The sequence below is a fragment of the Gallinula chloropus genome (genome assembly GCF_964237585.1).
Source record: "Gallinula chloropus genome assembly, chromosome: 21".
Taxonomy (NCBI): Eukaryota; Metazoa; Chordata; class Aves; order Gruiformes; family Rallidae; genus Gallinula; species Gallinula chloropus.
In genome coordinates, this window is record NC_140106.1 from 8,078,214 (window position 1) to 8,086,198 (window position 7,985).

Genomic DNA, 7,985 nt, shown 5'->3' on the forward strand with positions numbered 1-7,985 from the left:
GCTCCGAGCCGCGTCCCACCCCCCAGCCCCTCTCCCCACGCCGCGCTGGGGAAGGCTCTAACACAGGCTCCCGCTGCTCCGGGCTGGCACAGCTGCGTGGGGCAGGCAGGCCCTTTGGGGTTTTTCCCCGTTAACGTATTCTCTCGGGTTTGTACCCAACCCACGGCTCCAGCAGCGGGTGATGGAGGCGGGGAGAGGTGCCTCAGCCCCTTCCCCAGGGCTCGCTGCAGCCGGGTGCAGGGGGGCCTGGCTCGTACATGGGAGCTGAGGGGCTTTTATCGCCAAGGTGAGCGGTGCGGCACGCGACGGCGTGAGCTCAGCACGTTATTAGCTGTGGATCTGTGTCCTCGAGGCTCATCCACATCCAATATCCCTCTGAACCAAACCCGATGGCAGAGCTGGCTATTACTATGCATTATTCACCCATGTGCATCTTCACACATGCATATGTTAAATGCTAATTGAGAGGCATCTGTGTCCAAACAGTCACCAAGCACCTTTCTAAGATTCAGGACAAAAACCATCACCAAAAGCAATAAATAAATAAATAAGAGCCCTTTGCCCTGCAAACCACGCCCAAATCAATGCATTTTTACCAAAAGGTGTGGTTTTCATGACCAAAACCAAGGTCACAACCAAGCAAAGCCCTGTAATAAATGCACAGTGCAATGATAAAAGACTTCTGAATAAAAGGGGGGGGAAATAAGCCAGCAGCTTGGCCCTGAAGGATGAAGATGATGTGCTCTGGTAACTAATGAAGGAGGGAGAATCTGAAGGCAGAGACCCTCCAGGGAAAAGCTCCACCTCCATCCCCTTCTGGGACTGTAACCGTGGTTGTAGCCACACTGATCTCAGGTGCTTTGTGGGGGATTGGAGGCCAACATATGGTCTCTCAGGTACACTGAAGTCCTGTATTATTTAGGCTTTATAAATATTAATAGTCTTGGCGTTGCTGATCAGGCAGCCCCCAGAAGCTGCAGAGTGCTGACAGAGGCTCCAGCAAGCTGAAAGCCTTGAAGTGATTGTGTTGACACGTTCTGCAGCTTGCTGAAACGTAGGCAGTGGCTTTCAGGGATAGCCTTAATAAAGCTCATTCATCACTTGGCACATCCTTGGAAGACACCCAGATGGCCATGGACACCAGCCTCTGTGGAGGGATGGAAAGTGAATGATCTGCCAGTAAGCCAGCCCAGAGGCTGTGAAGTGACCGAGACAAGAACGAAATCCTGCAGCCAAGGCTGTGGACTTCCCAATGTTTCAGACCTGATACAGGTCGCACCCAAAAGCTGAGGTTTCCCACCATACAGACCTCTGTTTTCCTGTAAATCCCCAAAACATGGGCAACAATCACACACTGAACATCCATCTCCAAGTATTTCCCTTTTCCACAGGCACCTGAGGACACACTCAACAGTCTCTTCAGTTATTTTCCATTGGTATGTCCACTGCTTTGCAGATAAGCTGTTTAACAATACATGGAAAATTAGTTAACTGTATCAGTTAATATTATCCACACACAGTGTAGTAAGAGCAGCCTTTCCTAACATCAAAACACTCTGGACACTGCTGGGGAAGTGACTTCTATTATCTCAGCACTGCAAATAAGGGAAGGGATGAATGGAGGGCGTGCACTGCTTGCCCAGAGTTGCAGAGGAACGCGCTGGCAGAACTGGCTTAATTTAACATTCTTTTATGCTGGTGCACAAAAGTCCTGAGCGAGGTAAGTACTCACCACCTGAAGCACCACAGTACCACATGACAAAAGACAGTCCCTGCCTGGGGATTTGCCCTGGCAGAGAAAGAAAGAAAGAGGACATGAAGAGCATGAGGATTTCACACGGATCCTCCTGCAAAAGAGTTCTGCGTGGTTATAGAGGGGAAAATGTGAGCACAGGGATATGATGTAGGCAGGCTCCTCATCAAGCATCTGGGTAATGAAGTCTCTAGTTATTTGTCAGTACTCCCTCCGTGCCAAAGCGCTCTGTGGCTTGTGCAGCAAAACTCAGGAGCACAGGACCCCTTCACTAACCTGTGTTATGCCCATGGCTCCAGTGATTGCTGATCTGTTCTGTCTGGCCAACTCACTTCTCATGCATGAAATGAGGAGTGATGCTCTAGCACACCACATCGCCATAGTTACTTCCATGTGCAGGGTAAGGCTGAACAATCAGTCTGGGTTTGAATTAGCAGCAGCGCAGTGTAAGCTTGATGTTGCTCCGTTTGCCTACCACCCTTAGGTGAGACAGTGGCTGCAAATCCAGAACTTTCTTCTTTATTTAAAGATTAAGAGCCCAGCAAGAAATTGCAGTGGTATATTCTGCCATTAAATTGCCATCATTAAAATAAATGACAGCAACTGCTTCCAAATCTGGGGCTCTTCCTATTGCACATAATTAATTATTAATACTTCCAGGGTGCAAAATCTATCATGCAAGGCAGGATCCCATTGAAATTGAGATATCTGCAAAAGCAGACCTCCACAACACCTCTGTTCTCCAGTGAAAACAAGCAGAGGGACCGTGCCACCTGAAGGCATGGCTTACAGAGCTCCAGGTTGGATCCCTGTTGGGCTGGCCCCCAAAATCCAGCCAGGGCCAGGGGTTTTGTGGCACCCAGACATCTCTACAGCTGTCTGGCAGACAATCACAAACTCAACAGTCAAGCGTTCCCCATCTCTGGGTGCAGAGGTGCTGTGCTCAGTGCCCCAAGGTCTGAAGAGCAGTCCTAGGGAGCACAGGTCAAAGCCTTGCCAGGGAAAGCTGCAGCCCTGCCTGCAGTGAAGTAGGTGTATGTCTCAAAGCACAGCCCCTGCTAGCTGAAGCATGGCTGACATCCTCACTCAGGAGCACATTCAAGGGAAACACCAGCCATTAAGTCAACGGCATTAAGTCCTTCAATTAAGCTTCACTGGGTCACAATTTAAGGATATGGTTTTGTCCTCTGAATTAAATGAAGCTGACGCTGTGTTCTCAGGCGGGTCCTCTGAGAGGGCACTCCACAGTGAAGTTAGCTAATTGCTTTTACTGGATGCAGAGGAAAACCTTCCCTATGCCTGGGGGCATCGGGCTAAAAGCAGGGATCCTGTGACCACCCCGACGTGGTGATCACCAGCAAGAGATTTTCAAAGAGAAGAGCTGAACAAGTCTGGGACGTGAATCCACAACCCAGCTTCAAGGCTGGGATAGGCTGTGCTGAGCCCTGCAGCCATCACTGCTGGCAAAGTTATGCAGAATACACCAGAAAATATATGTCAGAAACACCAGCCTGTTGCATGGGGCAGTGCAATGGGCTCTGAATGTCTCTGCCCCACAGCAGCTGGGAACCTCGTCTTCCTTCTCTCTGGTTGTTTCTTACTCATCCCTGCACCTGACCCTCTTATCTTCTGCTTTCCAAGGTGCAGGCTCAGTATCAAGAGGTGGCAGTGATTAACTGTATTTCCAGAATAATCCTTGAATACTAAGGATCAAACCAAGTCCTAAAATGCTTCATTGGGTTGGAACTGTCCTGGAGTGGCACAAGAACTGAAAGACCAAGTTGTCTACAGAGAAATCATTTCCCAGCTCCCCTTTGGGAGATGATAATTGCTGGAGTGGCTGACAGCTTCTCTTGGCGTCGAGCACTCAAGGATGAGACACGTTTCAGAAACATTACAGACCAGAAGAAAGTCTTTTGATAAATGAGTAAAGTCCATTCAAGTGCTGAAACAAAGCTCATTTATTTCCATGGCCCTTTTTATTTCTGCTATTCCTATGTCTCTCTTTCCCATTATGGTTTTGTCCTCAGCAACCTCAACTAATGTAAACCAGCCCTGGTGAGTATCTGCCAATCAAGGTTTGTTGCCAGTGGGTTTTAGTCCCTGAAAACAGATGGTTTGAAAGCCGCATTGTGCCACCGTGCCCACAGCCAATAGTACAAATATTTGGTCAATTAGAAGGGGATTTTCTGGAGGCACAAATGGAAATGAGGCACACAACTCCCGTTGACTTCCAGAGGGAGTGGGGATCCTCGCTGCCTCCAAAAATCTCTCCTTACTAATTCAGTCTTCACAAAACAAATGCACGTGGAAGGTAGCAGCCTGCTGACACAGACCTTCAGCTGTTCCCAGGTAGCTCTCTGAAGGAAGCAATAGGAAGCTTTCTGAAGTGCCCAGTATTTAAGGCAGAACTGCAGATTTCATTAGTGTCCACCAATGTCCTGCGACATCCTGAAGCCCTGCAATAGGCTACGTGCATTGATCACGACTGAGGACTGAGCTGTGCTTCTTCCAGACAGGGACATTAAGGGAACTCACCCATCTAACCACAAAAAGGCATCATTAAATATTAACACTTCCTCTGAACACCTCTCTAATAACATGACAGCTACTGGCTCACCGCCATTACAGTCTGTATGGAACTGGGATGCAACAGGAAATAGCTATTGATTTGTGGACTGGGAATTATTTAAAATTTTGCCAGCATTTCCCCAGAAGGACCCAAAATGGACAATGGCAATCTTTACTCCTGCAACACAGCTTAAAATAGAGACCTTCCGAGTCAGGGAGCTCCAGCCAAAACGCAAAGGAGAAGAAAGGGTGAATATTGCTGTTCATGGCCTGTCACCAGCATCTCCTGACTGCTCTCTGTCTCTCTGGATAACATCATTCCATCGCAAGCACACCAGAACGGTGATCCACATGGCTTCACACACCTTCTAAGTACTATGCTAATAAATAACAGTGACAACAATCACAGCAAGGCTCATAAAGTGTATCATGCTCTATGAATGATTCACTCATTTGACTTTGAGTGTTGCAGCCCTCTCGTTTCCTTTAAGATGGGACACAGTAGCACTAAAAAGAAGTCAGCGGTACACTCGACATGAGAAGCATCCCAGACTGGGGATAAACAAAGACCTCTTGGCTCAAAATGCTGCTACCACATCGAAGACACAGTCCAGCTTCACCTTCCCAAGTGCCCCAGAATTGCGCTCTCACACAATGTATTATCACATCACGTGCTCTGTATTATAAACACACACTGAAGCAGCAAACTTTTCCAAAGGTCTCAAGCAAAGATCTTCCTGATAGCCAGCATTCCAGGGGACGTGCTGAACTGGGATTTGGTTCAATGACTGAAAGAAGAATGTGAAGGACAAACAGTTAAGCCAAAATTTTAAGCTGGAAATTTCAAAGCAAAAAAAAAAAAAAAATCAAGCTAAACCCCACAATTTGGACAGGAAATAAAGGAAAAAAACTTCCCTTTTCTTTCTTGTTTTTACAAGGGTTTCTCTCCTCTCCAGTTGTGCTCTCTGGGAGAACCGATGCTGACTGGTAAGACACATCGGTCTTGCTGAATTCAAATGTTAAGCTAAGAAGAAAAAGCTTCAAGCAGAAACCTGCACTGGGCTCTCTGTGTGCCGCTCAGTGTCTTCATTTTGCTGACACAGCTGGAAAACCTCAGCAGGCCGTACTGCCCAGCGGGAAGGAGCCTGCTCCTGTCTGAAGAGGCCGCCGGCACAGGGCGCGTTCAGAGCCTGAACATCATTTGTCATTTTTGAAAATCTCATCTCATTACATTTTAAACAGACAGGACAGACAAAGGCAGTGTTATTAGCCTCACTGTACACTTGGGAAATGAGGCATAGAAATTCAAATGGGCCACCTAAAACTGCAGAAGCGGCCTCTGGCACGGGGCTGGTCCAGGCTCTTCTTTGCCTGTGGTCAGCCCTGTTTGGGGATGTTCCTAGTGACCACTGCTGCTCTGGTCACTCTGCCCTCAGAGTTTTCAGCCCTTCCTTCTAGGCAGGGGCACAAGCAGGCAAAAGCTGGGAGCACCAGTAGCAGTGAGAAAGAGGACTAAAAACAGCAACAGCAGCACACAAACCAGGCCTTTCTGTGCCGCCCTGAAGAGCCCATTAAGTCTGGGGGCGTTGCAGTTGCTGCTAACATGAACCAACATCCTCATGCTGCACTTATTTAATAAATCTAATCTCATTAAACTGCATTACAAGCTTTTATTTCATAAATCTGTGTGCCTCCTAGATCACCCAGAGAATTAACTCCTGAATGGACTAGGCCTTTCCTCCCCATGGCCTTGCAGAAGGTGCTCCTGCCAAAGCCGGCATCCCCGCCGATCACCTCACTCCCGAGGAGCAGGGCAGGCGCAGAGCCCTGGGCACACATCGCAGGCCAAACCCTACGTGCAGCTCTGCCTTGCAGCTGTGAGCATCAGAAAAGGAAACCCCGGGAAGCAGCCATGGCTTCCTTTGAGTTGGGGAGGGAGGGGACAGGGTGAGGGGATGGGAGAGGCCCTGTGCATCTTGCTGCCATCTGCGGCAGACTAATCAGAGGGCTGCCAGCTGCTGCTTGTGAAAGGGATGGTAATGTGTCACCAGCACACGGAGACCCCTCATCCTCCTCTGCCAGGGCATCCCTGCACAGCCAGGGACATATGCCAGGGTCACAGCCTGGGGCAGAAGGAAGAGTGGCACACAGCACTGTTTCCCCGCCAGCGAGACACGTACTCTCTCCAAGCAGGAAGGGAAGACAGGTCACATAAGATGCTGCTTTAACATCCACATACCTTTGGTACTGGTGTTCCAAAGAGAGTACACCTTGCACACCCTCCTACGTGGGCAGCACACAGAGAAATATTTGCTTTAAATCATCCAAAGAGCCGGATGTAATTCAGGGAGGATGCAGGGTGGTACTAACTTTTTGGTTGTGCAGAAAGATGCTCTACCTGAGGGTATTTCCAGGGTGCTGGGAGGAAATGGTTACCACAAAACTTAAGTTGGAAAGCTGGGTTTGACTGCTGTCTAAGAACACAAGGAACTCTCCTCACTAGAGACAGTAATTTAGTCTGTCTCACCTCTGTCTCCTCCACCATCCTTTTTTTGGAAGCTAACTGTGTGTGTACAGCCTCTAGCATTAGGTCATTCCCAAGGGCACATCATTTCAGTGCTGTTCTAAAGAAAAGTTGTGAACATGCCAGCACCCCCAAATTCCTGAGCTCTTTCCCCAGTTCTAATGTTCATTCTATTGACTTGAGCAAGCCAGTTCCCCTCCGTGGGATCCATCTATGCATTTGTTAAATGGCAGTGATAATACTGACCCGCCGCTCACAACTGGTTAAAGAATAGATTCACCCGTGCTTCAGGCTGTTTTCCATGGTAGCAGCAAGTCCCAGAGGGAGAGAGTGTTGGCAGAAGGAAAAGAGCTGCATTGTGTCTGGAGAAGGGACGCTGGGGTTGTGATAAAGGAAGACAAAGTCAGCCTTCAGAGCCCAGCACTGGTAGCTGCTGAACCCCACTGGCTCTTGTTCATCTCACAAAACCATCGCTAATAAACTGCCACCTCCCAAAAAATATGCCCAGCACTCCCTCCTCCAAAGATCCAGGCTTTTGCCTGTATAAAGCTGCTTGCTCCAAGTTTCTCCTCTTTGCCTACAACGGCCATATGGCGTGTTGTCGAACGCAGGGAGACAAAAGGAAGAAAAGACAGGCTCACAAAGGAACCCCCTGCTAAAAAGCACCATCCATTCACGGGTTAAAAATGAAAGCAAGCCTGGAGGATGTTTGAAACAGCAGGGTATCAGCTGGAGCCTGCATGGAGGCTTTTCCCATTGCCATTCATAACAGAATCAGGAGGCAGAAAGTTACTATAGCAATGGCACCAGAATGCAGAATGGGTGTTCTGCTGAGGGCAGGAAGAGCTCTTACAGAAATGCAGGGGTCTCTCTATTCATCCTTCAAGGCTGCCGACACAGATCAGCTCCAGATTGCCAGTACAACCCCCTCTCTATATAATTCTTATTGTAGATCACTGAATTTTAGCTTCAGCAGCTTAAACAGCACTGAAATGAGGCCCCACTGAAGACAAAAGACAACCAACCACGCACTTGCTTTCCAGGTGCCACAGCAGCCAAAGAGCAGCCCAGGGCTGCACAACTGAAAGACTGGGCTGTCTTTGTATGAGAAAGGCACTGGGCAGTAAAGACATCTGT